Source organism: Trachemys scripta, chromosome 3, assembly GCF_013100865.1.
Source record: "Trachemys scripta elegans isolate TJP31775 chromosome 3, CAS_Tse_1.0, whole genome shotgun sequence".
Taxonomy (NCBI): Eukaryota; Metazoa; Chordata; order Testudines; family Emydidae; genus Trachemys; species Trachemys scripta.
Genome location: NC_048300.1, coordinates 118,469,231 through 118,493,084, shown reverse-complemented (window position 1 = coordinate 118,493,084; position 23,854 = coordinate 118,469,231). Strand labels below are relative to the sequence as shown.

Genomic DNA, 23,854 nt, shown 5'->3' with positions numbered 1-23,854 from the left:
CCCAACCCTCCCCCCGCTCCTTGTCCCCTGACTGACCCCTCCTGGGACCCCTGCCCCTAACTGCCCTCCAGAACCCCACCCCCTACCTAAGCCTCCCTGTTCCTTGTCCCCTAACTGCCCCCTCCTGAGACCCCCCCACCTGTACCCTGACTACCCAAAACCTTACACCCCCAACCCCCAGACAGCCCCCCCCAGAACTCCTGACCCATCTAAACCCCTCTGCTCCCTGTCCCCTGACTGCCCCCTCCTTGGACCCCCCCCCCCAACTCCCCCCCACCCCCCCCCCCCCCCCCCCACCCCCCCCCCCCNCCCAAAACCTTACACCCCCAACCCCCAGACGGCCCCCCCCCCCGAACTCCCTGACCCATCCAACCCTCCCCCCTGCTCCCTGTCTCTTGACTACCCCGCCCCAAACCTCCCTGCCGCTTCTCTGGCCCCCGGCCCCCTTGCTGTGCTGCAGAGCAGCGCGCTCGACAGCGGGGGAGGGGAGCAGGGTCGGAGCTCCAGACGAACAGCCGCCGATCTGTGAGTGCAGGGAGGGAGGGAGGGAGAGGAGGGGGGGTGTCAAGTTTCAGGAGGGAGGAGGGGGGAAGTGAGGGGAGGGAGAGGAGGGGAGTGGTGTCAAGTTTCAGGAGGGAGGAGGGGGAAGTGCAGGAAGGGCTCTGGCTCTGGCTTTTGGAGCCCCGGCTGCTCTGTAAGCCGCGCGCACGCTCTGCATGGGAGGGGGGAGGAGGGGAAGTCCGGACATTGACAAATTCCCCCCGGACGCTATTTTTAACCCGAAAAAGCCGGACATGTCCGGGGGAATCCGGACGAATGGTAACCCTAAAATGAATGCATATTTACATTGAACAATTATGTGTAAAAGAAGAGGACCACTTACTTTTTTTTGAAGGTGCACCTATTCTTTGTTGTCTCCTACAATACAAAATAAAATAAATCTGTTTTTTTTTCTTTTAAATCTGAGCTCTACTTGTACATTGGTAACTAACAGACTCCTTTGATTGTAAAGCAATAAGAAGTATATCAGCCTAACTCATGGGTTTGGCTTGTATTCTGGAATTGCTGCCCTGCCTTGGGGCAGTCCAAAGGTACACTAACCAAGTGCCAGCTCTGGGAAGCATTGTGTGTCAGACATAATGCCTCTCAGAGCTCCATATCACACAGACACAATGTGACTATTGTGACACCCTTTCAGAGAAAGTAGCATGTGTTCTCATCTGCACTGGCCAGCTCTGCGGTTTCCTCCCACCTAATCACTAACCTCATCAGTACTCAAGTACTGTGATTGTTCCTGGCTCTTACATGGGGTCAGTATAGGTTGGGGTGTCTTTCTAATGGAAATTATTTATATATTTCCACCATACTGACATTTTGGCTTTTTACATCAAATACCATTTTATTTATCTTCTTCGAGACAGTGGCAACCAAAGGCCAAAAAAATTTGTAGCATGATTTTTAGTCATCTCTTGCTTGCATACTTCAGTAATTGAGGACACTAATAATAGCAACCCACACATCTTAGCTCTGAGGGTGCAATTCACACCTGCACTGATCATGCACTACTGCATCCTACGCATCTTCCAACTGGCCAATATTACTCAACGAATTACCCCAGTCTTGTGACCAAATAATATGATGTTTATACAGTTGCTTTCATCCCCAAAGATCATGAAGTGCTTTACTGACAGTACAAAGTACAGGATCAAGCTCCCAACACACAAAGGTGTCTTCTGTGAGGTGCCATGCAGCACTCATTCTGTGCCTACAACACTGTACAACAGTTCTTAGGAGGGGAAGTAAAGCAATAATTTCTTCATTTGAAACTTCAGCAGGAATTGTAGGCAGAATATATTTATTCAAATTGAAATCTGGCCAGGACACCGGAATTAACATCCCTACCCTTGCAAAGAGTGCCATACCATCTTTTTTCCAATGAAATTAAGAGGTCAGAACCTTAGTTTCAATTTAGTGCCCCAACCAAAAGCCAGCACTTCAGGCTAAGCAGTGACATAAAGTACCATACAACTAGTATATATTGATTCAATGCCCGTTTAAAACCAAAACCAAAAAATGCCACATATTGAACTATCACCATTAAACTTTTTGCAGCATCTATTTTTGAATTCTGAATTAGAAGAAAAGCGAGTAATAACTGGAAATTAAAATAGTATGATAAAATGCTCCATGAAGGCCAAGTACATTTTAGGGTGGAAAGGATTAATACGATAGCTATTTCAATGAAACAACATATGGAGACAAAAATTATAAAATGTTTATTGTAATCATGAATTGCATCAAGGAGATACTCCTTCAACGTATGAAGAAGGAAAAAAGTGTTGCAAACATTTTAAAGAACATTGAGATTGTAACATTTTATACCATGGAGTGACCAGGTGGGCTGGATGAAGGAAGCTGAACCTGGGAAACTAATCATACTCCATACATGACAGGAGTTAATTTACTCTCAGCCAGGTTTCTTTGGTGGCATTGTATCTGAAACAGTCACTCAGGTTCCTCTTAAGTTGAATAATAAAAATGTAATGCTATTTTATTGTTAGGAGTAGAAATACTTGTTACTTATGACATGACAAAGGATAATGGGGGAGCAAGGAAAGCTGAGGGAAACAGGCTAAGGACCACTATCACTGACAAGGAAGTTTCCTGCAGTAGGGAGAGCGGAAGCTAGCTACAGCCTCCGTCAAAACACCAAATTTTGGAAAGAAATTTGAATATTCAAGGTGCCTAAAGCATGTCAGAGAATGGAGAAGTATAGCTCTCTTAATATCTAGGCTGTCACTACTGTAAACCAAGAGGGACACTCCTTGTAAACCGGATGACTAATAAGAGACCAATGAATCTAGACCAGGGGTCGGCAACGTTCGGCACGCGGCTCGCCAGGGTAAGCACCCTGGCGGGCCGGGCCAGTTTTATTTACCTGCTGGCGTGGCAGGTTCGGCCGATCGCGGCCCCCATTGGCCGCGGTTTGCCATCCCGGGCCAATGGGGACGGCGAGAAGCCGCAGCCAGCACATCGCTCGCCCGCGCCGCTTCCTGCCTCCCCCATTGGTCTGGGACAGCGAACCACGGCCAGTGGGGGCCGCGATCGGCTGAACCTGCCGCGTCAGCAGGTAAATAAAACTGGCCCGGCCCGCCAGCTGCGTGCCGAACGTTGCTGACCCCTGATCTAGACAGAAGTGAGAAAGAGATAAGAGACAGTGGGACCTGGGCTCCTTGGTAGCAGAGAAGTGATTACATCTACTCCACAGATAACCTCTAAGCCATGTCACTAATATGAAAATAAAACATGACAAAGATTGGTGATGGACATATTTGCTTTGATATACTTTATCATGGCAAGTTCTTTAGTTATGACTTTTATGGACTCGCAGTAAGTCAGAAAATTAAATGACTCAATCCATATTTTAAAACATTATGCTACCACTTCTTAGATTCATACATTCCAAAGTCAGAAGGGACCACTGGGATCATCTAGTGTGCCCTCCTGTGTAACACAGGCAATAGGACTTCCCCAAAATGTTTCCCAGAGCACATCTTTTAGAAAGAGATCCAATCTCTATTTTAAAATGGTTAGAGATGAAGAATCCACCACGACCCTTGGTAAGTTGATCTAATCGTTAATTACCCTCAATGCTAAAAATGTAGTGCTTATTGCCAGCCTGAATTTGCTTCACTTCAACTTCCAACTATTGGATCATGTTACACCTTTCTCTACTAAATTAAAGATCCCATTATTAAATATTTGTTCCTCATGTAGATACTTCTAGATTAATCAAGTCACCCCTTAGCCTTCTTTTTGTTAAGCTAAATAGGTTGAAGAGCTCAAGCTCTCGCTATAAGGCATGTTTTTAAATCCTTTAAATCATTCTCACAGCTCTTTTCTGCCCCCCTCTACAATATATCAACATCCTCTTGATTTGTGGGCACCAGAACTGGACACAGTACTCCAGCAGCAGTTGCACCAGTACCAAATAAAGCAGTAAAATAACCTCTCTACTACTACTTGAGATTCCCATGTATGCATCCCAGTAGCTCTTTTGGCCAAAGTGTTGCACCCGGAGCTCATATTCTGCTGATTATTCACCATGACTCCCAAATCTTTTTCAGAGTCACTGCTTCCCAGGATATAGGATGGGGGGGCTCTAAGTATGGGCTGTATACATTTAACCATATTAAAACCACAAGTTGGTTGCTTGTGCCCAGTTTACCAAGTGATCCAGATTGCTCTCAGTGAACTTTCCTCTTCATTATCTACCACTCACCCAATTTCTAGGTCATCTGCAAGCTTTCAGTGATTATTTTATGTCTTCTTCCAGGTCATTGACAAAATGTTAAATAGCATAGGACCAAGAATCAATCCCTGCGGGAAACACATGCTTGATGACGATTCCCCATTTACAGTTATATTTTGAGATTGGGGAGGGATAGCTCAGGGATTTGAGCATTGGCCTACTACATCTAGAGTTATGAGTTCAATCCTTGAGAGGAGCCACTTAGGGATCTAGGGCAAAATCAGTACTTGGTCCTGCTAGTGAAGGCAGGGAGCTGGACTCAATGACTTTTCAGGATCCCTTCCAGCCCTATGAGATAGGTATATCACATAGCTGGTTTTTAAACCACGTAATGTGTACAATATTAATTTCATATTCTAATTTTTTCATCAAAATGTAGTGCCTTACCTAGTCAAATGCTTTACAGAAGTTTAAGTATAACTAACGGGATATATATAAAAACAGATTTACTGGACTGGTTGTGACATTATGAAAGAAGTGCCCTTCAACTTTTCTGCCATTCACACCCTGCCAGAGAGAGTCATAGTTCATTCTTGGTTTGTGGCAAAGATAGGCAAACCAGTTATTTGTTTTTGTTCTTAATAAAAAATCATCAGCTTGAAAGTGAACCCCATCACTGCACTGGACCTGAGCTTACAAAACTATGGAATGGTTCTGATAATGGACTTCCTCCTTCCTACATAAACCAACAGGCTCAAATCACCCTTCTCCAACTTCCTCTTCTGTGACCCTCTAATAGGTATTCAAATTAGACACCCAAAATCAGTGTGTACTTTTGAGCTTAATATCCCTCTGCCTCAGTTCCAAACTGTAAGAACAGGGATAATAAGCACCCCCACATTCACAGGTTCTGTGAAAATAAATTAATTAATTTTCATGAAGCACTGAAATACTATAATGAGAAGTGCCATAGAGAAGCTCAGGAGGAAATTAATAATTCTGTCTTCACAGCTTAGAATAGTGTGAAGTAAATAAGACATGAGGCCACCAACTCAAAGAAGAAAACAAAATACTGAAGAGATGCTCATTAATAGAGCACTGTCTATTCTATGCACTGAACGAGGCAGGGGGCCTATGGGGGAAAAACAGTATGTGATTATCTGATTAAAAACTGTATAATGATGCATGTGCACCAGGGGGGCAAATTAATGTTGCACAGGTAACCTATATGTTGGCGTTTCCTAACTTTTGAGGTCTTTACTTAGCAACCCTGACAATTTTCTTTTAATGTAGCTATATTTCCCCCTATACAATAAGAATTACATAAACACTTTCTTCGAGTTTAGTTAAAAGACAAGTCAAGAGTTTCAAATAATGGACACTGATCTTGGTTACCTCAATTTTTGGGTGCCTAACTGAGGTTTGAGCACTTACAAAGTGCTTCTGAAAATTTGGCTGAAATGCTTACATTACGGAGACAAGCAGGTAGCACAACTGGCAAAGTATTTAATAAAATGTTTTGTACTTCACATCCCTGTAAAAAAAAAAAGAAATATTTATTTAAACACAATACAAAAAAAGATTAAGAGAACCAAAATTAGTTTACTAAGTGATTCAACTGACAGCTTCAGAACTCCCTTTAAATTACTCCTGTTATGCTGTGAAGAAGACCACTAAACCAAAATGTAATGTGATGGTTTATGATCTCTCCTAATAAATTTATCATGGTTAATATGTAAGTGGGCATGTATATTTCTTCTTTATACAGAATGACAGGGACAATATTTTGATATAATTATATTTCATGGGTTGGTCATAGTTAAAATATCAAATTTAATGGTATGTCAGATTAATAGAACAGGATTTTCTCCTCCCCATGCTGATTGGCTGTTTGTTCCAACCTTTCCCCTCCCCCTTCCACAATCTCTTTACTCCAACACCTGCCCCTTCTATCCTTGTCTCCCCTGACCTGTCACCCTTCCCTCTCCATTAGCTGATCCCCTCCGAACTAAACCAGGAAATCAATTAAATCATGAAACTAACATGATGCTTACCACCATCACATTCTGTTGGTGTGTTCTATCCCTTCACCTACCCTGTGTCTGTCTTGCCTATTTAGATTGTAAGCTTTTGGGACCATCTACTACTGTTTGTACAGTGCCTAGCACAATGGGACCCCATCCTTGGGTGGTGCTTAGGCACTATCATAACAAATTATTATTTATTAATAGTCATGTTTAATTATAAATATACATTTAAATGATAATCAGAAGTCATACATGTATTACAAAATTAGTGCCTGATACTGCAAACACTCACCCAAGTGACTAAGAAGGACTACCCACATGTGAGAAGTTACTCAAGTATGCTTATAGATCCTTAAAGAGTCAGTTGGTGGATCTGTCAGGGAAATATTACACACACAAAATAACCTATTTCCTATAAACAAAAGCTTCATTTTAAAAGAAATAAGATTGGCTAAGCGTGATGTCAAATGCAAAGTCTAAAATGGCAAGGAAATGCCAAGCTATGGGACACTTCTAGACCATACTCTCCTCCAAAAGCCAGGAATAGGACCCACCACCTTGCTATAATCACTATACCACACTCCTCCCCCAGAGCTGGAAAACAAACGTGAGATCTGGTGTCCTACTGTTGTCTAGTAAACAACTAAGTGTGCATCCCATTCTAATGGCTAGTCTACAGGAGGGTTAATGGTTATTCCTCAAGCGGTATATGCCTGGGCTGAGGAGTCCTGTGGATGACCTGGGGAATGTGGGGTCCTTAATGTTGGATGATAAAGTCCCTGTTTTTCCAGTTTTCTTTAATAAAAAAAGATTTAATTCACATTGTGAACAAAATCCTTAACACTTTATACTTTGTCAATTACTATGCTATGCACAACAAAAAACAGGGTTCCACATTTTAATCACTGCTCACACATTTCAATCGCTTGTGTCACATGTTGGTAGGTTTGAGGATGGCTGTGTGAATTGGTATCTATCTTCTCAGAGGGAAGCCTGTGGCTTCAGTCCCATTAAAAACATCAGGAGACAGCAGCCATCTCTAGTGGGGATTTCTCCTTCCTACTATTGATGTAATGGTGATTTTTTACCCAAGACATGAACACCTTCAATCCCACTAGGCAACTTATGTCTTGTTGCAAATCATGGGAAATGGTAGACATTCCAAATAAAGGAAAGTTATGGACATAAAGGACAGGAAAAAAAATAATGTTATTAGATTACTATTAGATACTTCATATAAACACTCAAAAGTAACATATAATTCAATAAGTTTTAACCAGATGGAAACTTTGAAATATAACAAACCAGCCATTAGTTAGCAAAAGGGTTCCAAAGAAAAGGTCATACACTGGGAATACTTAAAGTTCCTATTTTAAAGTCAAACTAATTAACAGACTCAGCAACTCTGAAGATATATTGACAGGCTCCAGCTAGTTGCATTCATGCATCATTGCCAGAAAATGAGGTAGGCCAGATTAATGGTATTTAAATAAGGGAAAAGGTGGGAAGATCCCAGCCATTCCACATACTAAATTATTTTCTGGATTAAATTTAGGGAGCACTTTATAAAGTTGTATCATGGTTCTTAGTACAAAATCTGAATTATTATATCCAAGATTTTGCCCCAGCTCATCCGCAGAAGTTTCCAGACCTGGGAAATATTTCTACATTATACCTGACCTAAGGAACTGTCCCTAAAGAGTTACTCTTCCAAATATCAGTCCTTTCAGATGCACAAATATGAAAATAATCAGTTAAAAAATAAATTGAAAAAAAAAAAATCAGGTATTTCCTGCCATCCCCCTTTTTTCTTGAACATTATAGTTTTATTGTGGTCCAGATCAGGGCTTCCCAAAAACTTTATTTTAACATTCCTTCTAGACAGACTCAGACTGGGGGCAGAGGAAAGGTGGTGGTCCTCTTCCAAGTTCCATCCCAAAATAAGCACCACCCACATTTCTAACACTATACACCACTCTCTGTAGATTTGATTATTTGCACAAAGATCATCATCCATATTCTGAGCTTTACTGGACTTCCCCTTGATGGGACCTGAATACCTCTACCCCGATATAACGCGACCCGATATAATGTGGGTTCGCATACAAGGCGGCAAAGCTCTGACACACTGCTCTGAACAGCGTGTTAAGGGTGCCGGGCCAGGCCAGGGCCGAGGGGTTGGATAAGGGGTAGAGGGTCTCTAGGGCAGTCAGGGGCTCCCCTGCCAGAGTTTGGGAGGCAAGAGCTGTGTGGGGGGCACTTTTGGGGGCCTCGCAGTCCCAGAGTGGACCCTGGGGATTAGCGGGGGGCTGGGAGCAGCCTGCTCTGCTTCCCCAGATGTGTCGTTTGGGGGAGGGGATTTGGGGGAAGGGATCTCACTGGCAGCAGCGGAAGCGGAGCAGCCCGGCCCCAGCCAGCTCCACTCTGCAACCTTCCAGCCATGCCGCTCCGCTTCCTGCCGCAGGTGAGTACGGGGGCCATCCTTTCCCCAACCTCCCCACACTCACCTGTGGCAGGAAGTGGAGCGCCGCGGCTAGGAGCTGGCAGAGTGGAGCGGGCTGGGGCCGCACCGCTCCGCTTCCTGCTGCAGGTGAATGCGGGGGGGGAGGACCTTTCCCCAACTTCTCTGCACTCACCGGTGGCAGAAAGCGGAGCAGCCCAGCTCCAGCCAGCTCCACTCTGCCAGCTCCCAGTCCCAATGCTCCGCTTCCCGCCGCAGGTGAGTGAAGGACCTTTCCCCAGCGCCCCCCCCACCCAAGCGACACGGCTGGGGCTGGGGCAAGGAAAGTGGAGCAGGCTGGGACCACATCGCTCTGCTTCCCGCCACTGCCGGTGAGTGCCTGTCAGCGGGTGGGGTGTGTGGATAGGGCTTGGAGCAGTCAGGGGACAGGGAGCAGGGGGGTTGGGTAGGGGTTGGGGTCCTGGGGGTAATTAGGGATGGGGGTCTTTGGAGGGGACAGTCAGGAACAAGGAACAGGGAGGGCCAAAGGAAGTTTGATATAACAGTCTCACCTATAACACGGTGAGATTTTTTGTCTCCCGAGGCCCGCGTTATATCGGGGTAGAGGTGTATATCCATGGGCTCTGCTATGTTCTTTGGACTCGACTCCTCAGTTGGGGAAAAGACAAGTGATTAAGCTTACACAACCACCACCTACTCTTGACACTAAAAAAATGAGACCTCACAGTAAACTGTATAGAAGTGTGACTTACCCTTTCCTTTATTACACAAAGAATGAAACCGTTAAGTGTCAAATGTAAGTCATCACTGGGCATCTGAAACAACACCTCACTGTGATGAATGGTGCAATTCTCACCCCTCCGAGATATTGCTGTAGGCTCCTGGCAGAGTCACATAGATATCCCTGTATTGGCTACACTCAGGGCTTATCTTCACTTCAGTCAACCCAGACCATGCTGCTAAGCTGACACCCATCCACAAACAAAGCCTTTCCCAGATGCATCAGTACTTTCAACCCAGGCTAACTGTCCTGTCCTGGCCTACATGTTAAAGCCCAAGTGCTGTAACTCACCCCCTTTGTGAGGACACATGTAAATCACTCCAGTGAGGATAACCCTCCAATGCCTTCCCACAGTTCCCCTGCATGCCCAGGAGAGACAAGTTCTCCCACAATCCACTGGGAAAAACATGGAGTGCTAAAAACCATGGGACATGCCTGCAAAAGTCCTACCACCTCACACAGATGAGTACAGACACAATGTGAACGCGGTCAGGGGTGGCTCTACACTGCAGCTGCTCACATCTGAGCTAGGCTAGCCCAAGTGCCTATCACACTGCAGTGAAGACATACCCTTCATTCACATTTGAGGTTTTTGTCAAAATCATAATGGCTAGAGATTTACTTTTTCTATTTAAATAAAAGATGCAATTCTGGAGAACACGATAGTAGTTTCAGAGAGGTGGTGGAGAGATGCCAGGTGCTGGATTTCAATGGGGATTCCTCATGTGCTGAAAGCTAAATACATAGATTAATAGATTCTAAGGACAGAAGAAAGGACCGTAATCTAGTCTGACCTCTGCATAACAAAGACCGCAGAATTTCAAACAGTAATTCCTTCAGTAGAGGGAATTATTCTTCCTATGCATAAGGCTTTGCAAGATCAGGACCTTAACCTTCTAACAGATTTTATATGGGATTTCCTAGGTGGTTTTTTTTGTTTCTTTGTTTGTATGTTTGTTAAAAAAAGAAAAAAATATGGGGAAAAGGAATGAAATGACAAGGAGCTTTTTACAGGTCATAACTCAGTCAAACCAAAACCAAGATTTCACTAGACTACTCAAAAGCACTTCAAGTGAGGATTATTTGGATACCAAATTTCAGCTTTCTATACCCAGACATTCTGGTTACATGCCTATTCAAAAAAAAAAAAAAATGGGTTGCTACCTATCCAGATTTCCCCAGGATTGTCCCTTTTTTGAGGTAGCTCTCCTGGGAAATTTGTAAGGGTGCTCATTAAACACTGTCAGCTGGCTAGTTTTATGGGCTCAGGATCATTCCAGATGTCCTAGTTTTTTGTGCCTCAGAGATGGAACTCCTATTAAAAAAGGTTGGAAATATTTTATTTTTATAGTGAGCAAAAACATTTTCAATTCTCCTTATATTAAAAGTAATGACTTGATCATTTTTCGTCAAACTTTCCAACCAAGCTCTCCTTCAGGCAGAGACCAAGCTTGGAAAATTTCAGTCCAGCAGGTCAATGTTTCAGAAAGTTACAAACCATGGAAGACAGAGGTAGAACATATATTTGAATTTAGCTGAACCAATATTATGGTAGGTGTTATCAGGTGGCATTGTGATACAGCATTCCATGGTCTCTTAGCGTGTATGTTCTGTCTTGAGAAGACATGGCTTTATACAGCAAAAACTATGTAGAGGCAGTGGTCCTTGAAAGGAGTAGCTGCATGAGTAGCAGGAAAGTTTGCTGTCTGATTAGAGTCAATTGTCAAGGAAGAGTTGCTCATTGTGACCCAGGCATTGTTGTGCTGAGATTCCCAAAAGGATATATTGCCACGAATGCTGTTTGACCATCTCTGTTCTAGGATTGATATACACACGTAAATAAAAACAAGTTACATTTAGAATACACTGTGGCTCAGTGCCACTCATTTCTTTACAATTGGGACTCTAACCTGCAATGTCCTAGTCTTCTGCTACTGCTTAGCAGAGGGGCAACAATGGTGTCAGAATGGCTTCTCTGTCTGTCAAGCAACAGTTTTAAATTTTGTACTCAAGTGCATTTTATGTGAGGTTCGAGTGGATTTGAGTTAATTAGCCAAACTCAGTCAGAATTCTAACAGACTCATAGTGACACTGCAACATCTCTCTAAATACATGCCAAAAACCATACATAAACAGTTGTTAATTAATTGACAGCACAATTATATAATCTCATTAGTATTTGCAAATTTCAGTCACAAAAAGGGCAATATTTCACTTTGTAATTAGTCAGGGTTTCCCCACTATGAATGGAACAAATACCAAGTTACTGATGTATCTAATTTTGAGATGGGTGATTGTATGCTGTAACAGACCAATTTGTGATAGGGTGAATATTTTTGCATGGAATTACTTGTAATTTTGTTATTTTCTTCTTATGAAATTCCAAGTGAAACTAGGGAGAGAGAGTTTGCAGCATGGCTTATGCTTTATCTTTATCCTTGAGAGGTTGGACTAAGCAAAGAATTGAGAGGGATCACTCAAAGTGAGGAAAGCTAGTAATATAGTCCTTCATTAAGGCAAGGCCTTAATCTATTGAACAACATTTGCAGTCACTGCAAGAGTGATACAGTCCACATGCAACTCCCAGCAGGAAGGAAGAGCCCTTCTCTCCAATTAAGTGTCACTTTGATCCTTATTGCATTAAGGGTGGGTCTCAAGACAAGGTAATGGACAACTAATTAAGCAGAATAGACATAAAGGGTGTCTTTATGTAGTTTCCCACATGAAGGACCTGATCTCTGGAAACAGTGGCTGGATGTGATCTCAAAAGAAACTAAGTTTAATAAAAACAACAAGGAGTCCGGTAGCACCTCCACCAGACTCTTTGTTGTTTTTGTGGATACAGACTAAAACGGCTACCTCCTGATACTTGACACCATGTAAGTTTAATAAATACATCTTTACTTATCTTTTAGGAAAACATTTGTGGGCATTAACAAAACCTTTTAATACATTCATTCAAATCAAACAAATTTACACACGTAAATGAATTATCTTCATGTTTCCACTAAGATTTTGGCCTGCAACTATTGTAAAATAATCATTTATTTTTTGTACTGCGATAGCACTTGGAAGCCTTCCCCCATCCCCATCATAGACCAGGGCCCAACTGTGCAATGCACTGTACAAGAACAAAAAAGTCCCTGGTCCAAAGAGCTGACAATCTAAGTTTGTACAATAAAATAAATTCTAATGACAACATCCTGCCATTATTTTAGTCAAAGAGTGGAGTCAGAGGGCTCCAGATGGAGCAAACATGCATCTAGCACAAAAACCATCCTACAGCTGCAGGACTGAGTAGCTCACGGTTGGCTAGCAGAAAATACTGCCAGGCACACTTGACAGCTTATTTTAAAAGGAGCAGTGATGTTAACAGGAGCAGCAGTAGCATGTGCTAGCTGGCTAAAGGGCTGGAGACACACTCTAGTTAGTAGACTATGCCTCTTCTACAGTGTGATGGGAGTGTTGGTGATAGGCCCTCTTTCAACTGCTTACTAGTATGCTATGCAGAGACCCTTCCCTTCTGCTTACATGGGAGAGAGAGAAGAGGTGGCTTCTTCACCTTGAGTACTCACACATAGCATAGTGTAGGATTTCACCCTATGATTGTATTGTAGCGCTCTTTGCCTGTAGTGTACATCTCTTAAAAACATGTTCCCAAAACATGTCAGTTATATCAGCCTTCATTAGGTGAGATAAAAAGAACAGTGTTTGCATCAGAGCACCATCAACCTATGCCAATCTCTTCATTTTAAGTTCAAGTGAAACAAAACATGTGGTTTTGCATATCAGGCTGTCTCAATGGGGTGAACGCTGAACTGGCATGGATTTGTGATGCCCAAGAGAGAAGTGATACACTTAGTGGCAGCTGGTGGACTAGAGAATGTATCCCCCACATACACCCTGCTCTCTGACACACATACAAAAAGAGCAGTCAGACTGAACCAGAAGATGTTCGATGAACAAAGAACTGTTTGGTTCCTTTCAAAATCTAGTTTCAAGATAAGGAAGGTTAAATTCAGAGTGGCACAGTGCCAATTAATTGCAGGGAGTTCAGGAAAGCTCTGTTAGTAAGGCTGTGCGAAGACAGAGGTAAGGATGTTAAAGGCCTCGCTAAGGACTAGCTCAGGGCAGCCTTTATTCATAATGATCAGGCAAACAGATGGCTAATGGGTTGCAATCCATGCCCAGAAGCAGTGGGGTATATTCTGTGCCCAGTAGCTTGTTCCATTCCATGGCTGGGTGCCCACTGCAATCTGTAGGTTGGAGAGAATCAGAGGGTAAAGACAACATCAAATTAGATGACAAGGCAGAGGGCCTGAGGAAACAGACAGGTCAGGCCAGACAACCCAGTATTGCACTGAATCCTGGAATGGAAGAAGCTGAAGTATGAGAAGCACCAAAGCAGGGAGTGTAGCATGAAGAGCAGGGGCAGCACAATGAGAAGCATCATCATCATCATACTAAAACAGCAGGAGAAGCAACAAAAGCTGTAACCAAAGCAGCTGTGCCATTGGTATTATGCAAAGGGTAGTGAGAATATTCTAAATTGTTTTCCTTGTGCTAGAGGGAGGTAACCTTGCTTCCTTCCTGAATATCTATGAACAAATGAGGAAGTACCATTGTGTGGGAATATGGGTGTGCACTTTTCACTTTTTCCCCTTACAGTCTGAAGTTGGACATTTTCTGTAATGGCTTCCAAACACCCTAGGATATTGGGTCAGCAGTCAAATGTAAGTCCAGTTAAAGGCACACTTAAGGTGTCCAAGAAGTCACAGTTAGCACTTCTAACTAGCAGACTGAGCCCAAATGTCAGATAGTTTGTTATCCACTGGCCAGATCTGTAGTTGGTAGAAATCAGCGTACCTGCATTTAAGTCAATGGAGCTATGCCATTTTCCCATCATTTGAAAAGATCTGGCCCCTAGATTTCACAGTTAAGTGCAGACTCAAGTTATAAACACAATTATGACTGAACCCAAAATTGTGGGTGCAAAATTAGGTATCATGTTTCTAAAATTTGGCTTTATGAGGATGCACCATTTAAAATGCAGGTGATTGTCCAGAATATCAGGAAGTAAATTGAGCTTTACTGTAACATTTTACCTGACCCCAGGGACCCACAGACTAAAATACTAGTAGAGTAAGATGGCATCTCATGAAACATATTGAAGTGGACATTGATATGCTGAAGCACAGAGATAAGTAGATGGAAAGGGTTAATGCTACCATTTTTCAACACTCCATAATTTCGTAAAGTTGAAGGCCAGAAGGAACCATCAGATCATCAGGTCTGACCTCCATTAAATTTAATCCAGATACCGATGACTTGAGATAGACTAAAGCATTTCAGTCTTCAGGAGAAATTGCTACAGGGACACCCAGGTGCCATTGATGCCCAAGACTCCTTCTACACATTTGAAACATGCAGGCTGAAGCAACTTTGCAAAGTTGTTCCCAGATTATTTTAGAATTTGGCTAATAGATGGTACAGGAGAAGCCACAAGGTTAGTTAACTGAGGTCACTGTCAGGCCTACTGCACATGGAAAGCAGTAGAGAGAGGAAGATGAAACAGTGGCCAGAACATTAACATAACATGAATGCTTAACTGGTTGAAAAACCCATGCTCAGAGCAGAGTTGTCAATGGTTTGCTGTCAAACTGGAGGGCATATGTAAATATACCTATCTCATAGAGCTGGAAGGGACCCTGAAAGGTCATTGAGTACAGCCCCCTGCCTTCACTAGCAGGACCAAGTACTGATTTTTGCCCCAGATCCCTAAATGGCCCCATCAAGGATTGAATTCACAACCCTGGGTTTAGCAGGCCAAGGCTCAAACCACTGAGCTATCCCTCCTCCCTATCCAGTCCTGCATCCAGTATTATTCAACATTTTCATTAGTGACTTGGATAACAGAGGGGACAGTATGCTTATAAAACTTTGTAGATGACATCAAGCTGGAAGGGTTTGCAAACACTTTGGAAGAACAAGATTATAATTCAAAATGACCTGGACAAATTAGAGAGTTAGTCTGAAATCTTTATTGAAGTGTTGTATGTAAGACACAGAATGTAACTGTGCTGATCTACTTGACACTGGTGAGACTTCAGCTGGAGTAGTGTGTCCAAGTCTGGGTGCCACACTTTAGGAAAGATGTGGACAAATTGGAGAGAGTCCAGAGAAGAGCAACAAAAGTGATAAGGTTTAGAAAATGTGATTTAATGAGGAAAGGTTAAAAAAGGGGCATGTTTAGTCTTGAGAAAAGAAGAGTGAGGAGGGACCTGATAATAGTCCTCAAATATGTTAAGGGCTGTTGTAAAGAGAACTGTGATCAATTGTTCTCCACATCTATTGAAGGTAGGACAAGTAGTAATGGGTTTAATCTGTAGGAAGGGAGATTTAGGTTAGTTATTGGGAAAAACTTTCTAACTATAAGGATAGCTAAGGTCTGGAATAGGCTTCCAAAGATGGTTGTGGAATCTCCATCATTGGAGGTTTAAGAATAAGTTGGACAAATGCTTGTTGGGATGGCCTTGGTTTACTTGGTCCTTCCTCAGGGCAGAGGTTGGACTTGATGACTTTGAAGTCCCTTCTAGCCCTACATTTCTATGATTTAATTGATGTGCATAGTTCACCACAATGGACAATGTTTTAAAATCAAGACAAGCTGCAGAGAGTTTTGCAGCACTATGACATAACTTTGGAGACCTATTAAAGATTTAGTTTGCATATGGCTAAATCTTGACCAGATAAGAAGTTGAGACCATCTGAGACTGGAGTCTGTGACGGAAGGTTTGTAAACCATCAGAAGAACACTTACTATCCCAGTTTGTGTGTATTGTGCTGAAGTCACCAGATTTGAGGTTGGCCACAAGTTTACAGTGGCTGAGCAATTTCCTTGTACTTCTGGATATCATGCCCTGTAGTGGACTCATGGCATCAAAAGATACTAGTAAATCTAATAAAATCCACAAAACAGTCAGGAACAGGGGGAAAGGATGATGGGGCAGAGGCATGCATGATTCCAGAGTAGGAATAAGATTCTCCCCTGCCCCATACCCCAATTGTGTAACTTGTTAGTTAATATGCTTCCCTCACATGAAAGGAACTATAAGGATAGGTTCAGAGTTATTTATTTTTATATATAGTTATTTATAATAATACAGTAGTTCAGCTTTGCAGCATAATTTTTCCTTATGTTTATACTTCTCAAAATAAACTCAAATATACACTGTGGGGAAAGTGCATGTAATATAAAATTAATAGAACAAATTAGAAATCTATACATGGAGGTATATAATATATTGATCACTCAATACCATTCTCAGATTATTCTCAAATGTCTTGCAACATCTATTATACATTACTATGGTCTGGTCTAGCACACTGCACATTATTTTGCAAACATGATGAGTTATAACAGGCAATGCTCAGTTTTACAAGAATGGGTCTGATTGAACTTCTTTTATGTCAGCCTTCATCTCAGCCTGCACTATCTAGAGGGAACTCCAGACACCCCTGTACTGAATAAAGGCTGGAATTTTCCAACAAATGCTTCCCTCCACCACAGCCAGACTTCACATCCTGTCCAAATTTGGGGAAGTTCAGAGTCAGATCTAAATTTTGCACCTTGGGCCCATCCTAGTTCTTTCCATGTGTGTATAAACAGTGGCATGGTCAGAAAGTAGAGTGCAAAGAAAGGTAGGGCAAAGGTTACTGCTAAAGGGGATGAAACCAGTCTAACTTAAAGGGATTGCTCCAAGTAAGGGCATCCACCCCAACATTCTCTATGGCCCCACTCCTGGCCCTCCCAGAACCCAATCCCTATGCCAGTTTGTGAAGATGGACAGTGCAGGGCTTCTTAAGACAACCCAGCATAAGGCCTGTGCCAGGGGAATTCTCCCCAATCATTTTGCCATCTTTTTTACAGACCTTATAAGTCACTAGAGCAGTGTACAAGGATTAGAGTGGGAAGCAGAACCATTCCTATAGTTTATATACATTTCATACATAACACGCGTTTGTATATGTTCTTATTAACCAAATCCTAGGTAGCCATTCATTTTCACTTGTAGAGTGTTTCTGTCAGTCTGAATGGGATGATTAAAGACCCTGGTAATAGCTCACCATTAGAATTCGTAGATAAGCTCCAAAGAGAAATAGAAGCTACAAGTTCATTGATGCTAACTTTAAACAATACCCAAAATTGACACCTCATGTATAATAACATCATAATTGAACACATTTTCTTCTTCCCCATGATGATGAGCTGAAAGATCTTTGTGTAATATAAACAATCAGCCCAGTGTTATGTATATTCCTATTATGAGTCCATTCTGCCAACCTTATAAAAGCAGAATTTCTAATAATCTCAGTGTAGATTTATGTACCTGGAAAGTTTGCAGGAGTATGAACTAAGACAAAACCCTGACATGTTCAGTGCCATGTGTGTCAAAATACATTTCACCATATAAGATTATGTATGTACATGTTTGCATTCTATCTGAGCACAAATGTTGGAACTCGTGCCCTTTATTTTAATACAGATTTCAATTATTTATAAACCCTTGAAAATGAACTTGTAAATAAACAGTCCTAGGATTTTAACAGTTAGTGCAGACTGACCTTTGTTGCATTCACTGAACAACATAACTGTAGGTATTGAAAAATGGGCAAGAAATGACTACTGTTTTTGTATATCTTCATCAGCAATCCTCTATGAATGGCTCACATTTTCAGAACGCTGTTTGGTTTCAGACAATTAGGGCTGGTCTACTCACGAGAGTTGGGCTGCTTTAATGGTAGCAGCATAGTTATAGCAGTACTACCCCACAAGCAATGTGGATCCCAGGATATGGCAGCTTTACACTAGTAGAACTGCATCCACTGTAATGGGTTTTATTGGTATATTGGTTAAAAAAAAATCACATCCCTAATCAGTATATTTGTACCAGTACAGAACTTCAGTGCAGATCAGACCTTAGAATTAGGGCACACATTAAGCTCTGATTATCTGTTGAAATAAGAAAACAATTCCTGCAGGTCCTCTTTCTCGTGGATTTTATCCCCAATGTCTAGAGTCACCAGCAATGACTGGACAGCTACAGTTTTACGGCATATTTGGATATTATTGTAACTTGATTCTTAACTTTCCATATTGATCCAATGCACTGATTGTGGGGCATATACCATGCCTTGTGGGTTCTGGGTAACAGAATCCAGAAGGCAAGATGTCTAGTTCATGGACAGCTCTTATTGGTGCACCCTAAGGACAGAGACAAACAAAGAACAAATATTACATCTTGTACTGTTGGAAGAGTAAGTTACCCTGGCTCCATTCAAGCTACCTTCCAATTACCATTTAGCATCAGGTCTTGCCTTCCCATAGATTAAATCCAGTTCAGCAATAAGAAGTCCACTCACCCTCTGGCTTTGAAAGTTGGTCAGAAACAGAGCCAAGTGAAAGGATTAATCAACTCATATGCAGCCAAAAAGCAACCTAGAGGGATCGTTTAGTTATTCCTCTTTCCCCAGCTGTTGTGTGGGGCCCCAAGCATCCACTTCTTCCTTTCTGTTATGGAGGAAGACTTAGGATAAAATTATACCTCAGTAAGGAATTGGGAAGAGCTCATATGCTCTGTCACTAGGTGCTTAGTAGAGCTTGGTGGGAAACATTTTCCCCATCCCATGACAATTTTCCAATCATGAATTGAAACAAAAAGTTTCTCTCAAATGTTCATGGATTGATAATCTAAAAAAAATAATTTAGATTAGGTCAACTGTAACATGTTGTTTTCATAACTTTAAAATGAAACATTCATATCTTTTACTATACATTAATTTTAAATTTAAATTTTTTTTTAAACAAAAACATTTTCTTAAAAAACCAACCAACCAACCAAACAAAACAAACAAACAAACAAACAAACAAACACCTCAAACAGGATATGGCAAAAATTTTCAACAAGGGAACAGTTTTGGTTTTGACAACCAGCACTTTCCAACAAAGAAATGTTTAGTCAAAAATTCCTGTTCAGCTTTAATGCATGCCATTATACCTGGTCAAAAGTTTTTCAAAAGACTAGTTTTATTTCAAAAAGAAACCTAAAATATATGGAAAATTTCATTCAGAACTGCAGTTTTTCAAATAATCTAAATGTTTGTAATGAAAAAACAAAATATTCCTTTTTTCCCCTATTGGATTTTTTCTTCCAGTTTAGAAAAGGAGGTTGGGTTTAAACAGCAGCCCCACATTCTGATCCAGGGTTGGAGGTAGAGTAGATTTCATCTGCCCAAGCACTCTGCACTCCACCCACATGGAGCCTGGACAGTTGCACTTCATGCCAGTGGAGTGAATTCCTCCCTTGGAGAAGAAGCAAACCAATTAATAGTTTTTAAATGTGGGCTAGTGATGTCACCTGCTAGATACAGTTTATTACAACAGTTATCTGGCCCCACTGAAGTCAATGGAGTTTTGCCACCGACTTCAATGAGGCAGGATTTACTCAAAGTCTCTTCTGCTTAGGTGTAACCTCTTTGGAATATTTGAAAGCCACACTCAGACTTTTTTTTTTTATTTTTCAGAATAATTTGCAAAATTCACAACAGCAGGTATTTTAATATTTGCTTTGAAATTCGATTTTGAATCATAATTCTGGAACAGACTCTTCTGCCTAGAGTATAAATAAAAGCATGTTTGTTGTTTGGATAGATGGAAATGTAGAGTGTCAATTACAAATCTGATTTTGCACTTGATATCAATCCTTTTGCTACAGGCACTAATACGAAATTAAGTGGTAGAAAATGCTTACCACCCCATCTTCTACCATGCTTAATAATTTTATAGCAGCACGTAGATGAGAATGAATGGCAATGATTCAGCTAAAATAAATTCCATGTAAATTCCATTTAGGACATCTTGCCAAAGAAAGGATCCACTCGATCCAGTCAACTACCTTTTCAGCATCAAGAGGCTATATTAGATGCAGTTTATCTGATGGTTTCATCAAACGTCTCACTCCTAATGCTCTATGGACATTACCCCTGGGCCCGGGATCTGACTCAACCCTACTGAATTCAGTGAGAGTCTTTTCACTGAGTTCACTAATCTTTGGATCAGGCCCCTGGTGCTTAGGTATAAGATATGGGGTTGCTGATCCAAGTCTTACTGGCAGGATTTTTAATGATATGATAGTGACATCGGTTTGTTGCTGACAAAACAACCTTCAGGCTTCTCTTCTTTAGGATATAATACAATGTTTGCCTCAAACTCTGAGGTGAAGGATTTTTTTTCCCTTTTGTCAATCTACAGTTTGTCAGTACAGGAACTAATTTCTGGTTATAGGTTTAAAACATTCTTCAGAAAAACCACTGGGCCCTGCTGTTTTGTTTTACTTTCAGGAAAAAGTTATAGTAAATTATTTATTGTGCTGTCATATCTTCCTTTATCTTCATTGTTTTTCCTGTCTGACAATAACAGATCCCTACTAGTGACAGGGAAACCAGAAAGGGTCAAAGTAGAAACCATTTTAGATTTTGATACAAAAAATACTTTAAAAATATAATCTGTGTTAATTACTGTCGATCTGGATTTTTAATCCACTAATTGTCCCTTCTAACTTTATTCTTTTAAGCATTCATTCCAGCAATGCATCAGATTTATTGTTTACTTAACAGTAGAAACATTTTAGATAACTTTTCTATTGTTTTGTTGATCTCAGTTAAATTTATTTCATCCTGATTATTCTCATTTTTATATAGTTTATGCTGTAGTAGCAAAGCTCCTAACTATAATCTTAGCTGTACTTAAAGTGTTTTTTTTTAAAGCAAGACAAGACAATTAATATTCATTTGCCTTTTGATACAGGTTTCATTGTGTCCCATGGATTAACATCAGTATTAGGGAGTTCATTTGTTAGTAAGAAAGTATCAGCTTCATTTAATCTTCTGCATCTCTCAGGTTTACAATCTCAGAATCATGTTTGACTCCTTCCTCTCATTCTTGCCTCATATCCAGGCCATCGCTAAACCTTTTCACTTCTTTTCTACAAGATTAAAAAACAAAACAAAAAAACAAGCCCCTCCTCACCCCCCATGAAGCCTTCTTTTGTCCTGGAAGCAAAAACTCTTGTCCATGCCCTTATTATTTGCCATCTCAACTATTTAACTTCAGGTCTTCCCAAAACCCTTAATCAAAATCCTTCCCCAAACCCTTTTCCTGCTAATCCAGAGTGTCACAGCCAAAGTTATCTTCCTTGATAGTCAAACAATATTAAATGCTCTTTGAATAGCTCTATTAGCTCTATTGGCTTCCCGTCACTATCATTTTTAAAATTCTTGGTCTCACCTTTGAGGCCCAGTACAATTTACCTCTGGCCTACATACATCATGTTCCACTCACCCTCTTGGTCTGCCAGTGTTGCTAGCATCAACACCTCCTTTGTTTCCTTCTCCCACACTCCTTTCTCCAAACCTTCTGCAGTGTTGATCCCTAAGCAAAGATCTACCTCCAAAGCTGAGTTTGCTAGGTCACCAATCTTCTCCTCTACATAATTCCTAAAGGAGTGTGAAATCCTGGCCCCATCAATGCTAGTGGCTAAATTCCCATTGACTTCAAGGGGATGAGGATTTCACCACCACTTCTGTGTGGTCTACACTCAACATAACTGAAAAATAATTAGTTCAGAAATTTATATATAGATATTTAAGGTAACCATTTTCTGTCTCTCCCAGTGCATCTTGCCTTTCTCTCTATTCTAGACTACACTGTGAAATGCCCAGCACATTTATTAAATGTTATTATTAAATTAGTGTCTAGAGGGTTTAATCGTGGACCAGAGCCCCATTGTGCTGTATAAACACATAAATGATTCCTTCCTGAACAATCTTATAATCTGTGTATAAAATCAGAGGCACCTGGTGGACAGAACAAACAGACCCAGGAGCACAAGGAAACAGTAAGGTCATACTTGCCAGGGTAATAAGTAGGGAGGTCTCAGAAAAGCAACTGTCAAACCATTGTCAGGATATTGTAGGCATCATGGCAGAGGAGAATTTAAAGTAGAATGAAGAAGGTGGCTTTGCACATGTTTATGAGGTACTCCATAATGGGCAGCATGGGACAAAGGATGAAGATGCTTGTTTGAAAGTTTACCACATACTGTAGGCAATAAAGTTTGGCATTGTTGTCGACGTGTCAATTAAATGTTTTAGAGATGATAGGTAGGATGGGGAGAGACTCTGAAAATGCCTTGAAAATGAAGACAAGGAGTTTGTTTGATGCAGTGGCAAAAAGGAGACGATGGAGGGACACAAAGAGAGGAGTGACACGGCTCAAGTGATGAGCTAGTAAAAAGGATCCTTGCAGCAACTTTTTGGATGGATTCAGTGGAACAAGATGGGATTTGTCAGAGCCAGAGAGGAGGAGGTTGCAGTAGTTGAGAAACGGGATGAGAGTTTTAGATATGTGGATAGAGAGGAAAGATAGATCTTAGTTGTAATGTAGGAAGCAACAGCAGCAAGGTATAGACACAGACTGGATCTTATTGTTAAATAAATACAAACAAAATAAAAAAATGTATTGGTCTGGTGTTTTGTGAATTCACAAAACAAAAAGTATAGTCACTGATGCATGGTCAGAAAGTGTTATCTATCCAATGAAACAGTGAAAGTTCTGCAAAATTGTATCTAGGAAGGCCCTGATCCTGAAAAGTCTTAAGCAAATGCATAATTCTACACATGTGAATAGTCCTATCAAGACTTAAGAGAACAAACTTTATCTCTGTCTGAAGAGAAAGTGCATCCTCATACATTTCTGCTTGTTTTTCCTGTGTTAGTCAATCCCAAATCTGTTGTAAATTTAGTTCTGAGAAGCAGGAGTAAGAGAGTAGTAGACTAAAGTGGCCTGTTCTGTTGTCTCATGTTATTCCACTAAGTAAACTTCTATTAAAACAGCATCTGTCTCAAGTTGAAAATTACTGGCAAATGGTTTGGGTTTGTTTATTTAAACAAATTCTGTGCTATTTGTTTTTATGTATTATGTATAACATAATAGCCGTAAGACCAAAAAACAAAAGTTGCCCATTTGCACAAGACCCAGGATGCTGTACAAGGCTATTGCCATTAAGACAAGCCCACTGTAGTTGTCAGAGATGTCACTTTTTAAGGTATCATCATAGTAGCAAAGCTAGTTAGTGGGAGGCATTGTGGATGTACACTAAATCCAGCTTGTGCAGAAAGCTTATATATCTGTGCAAGTTTAAGCACCTGCTTTGGAGGACAAACTCCTATTCTTCAACTCATGTCACAGTTAATTCTATGCAGGATTAAACCAA

General features: G+C 41.2%; 1 protein-coding gene across 4 annotated transcripts in view; it reads right to left on the bottom strand.

Moving 5' to 3' along the window:
• The window catches only part of HS3ST5 (heparan sulfate-glucosamine 3-sulfotransferase 5), a 257,223-nt gene that overhangs the window by 226,916 nt on the left and 6,453 nt on the right, over positions 1-23,854 (bottom strand). For 3 of the 4 annotated variants that reach the window (XM_034765830.1, XM_034765831.1, XM_034765833.1), the window contains exon 2: positions 884-918. The exons of the other annotated variant lie outside the window; for it this stretch is intronic. The gene's annotated coding sequence lies outside the window, so the exon portion shown is untranslated. The remainder of the gene's footprint in view (positions 1-883; positions 919-23,854) is intronic. 4 annotated transcript variants of the gene reach the window in all.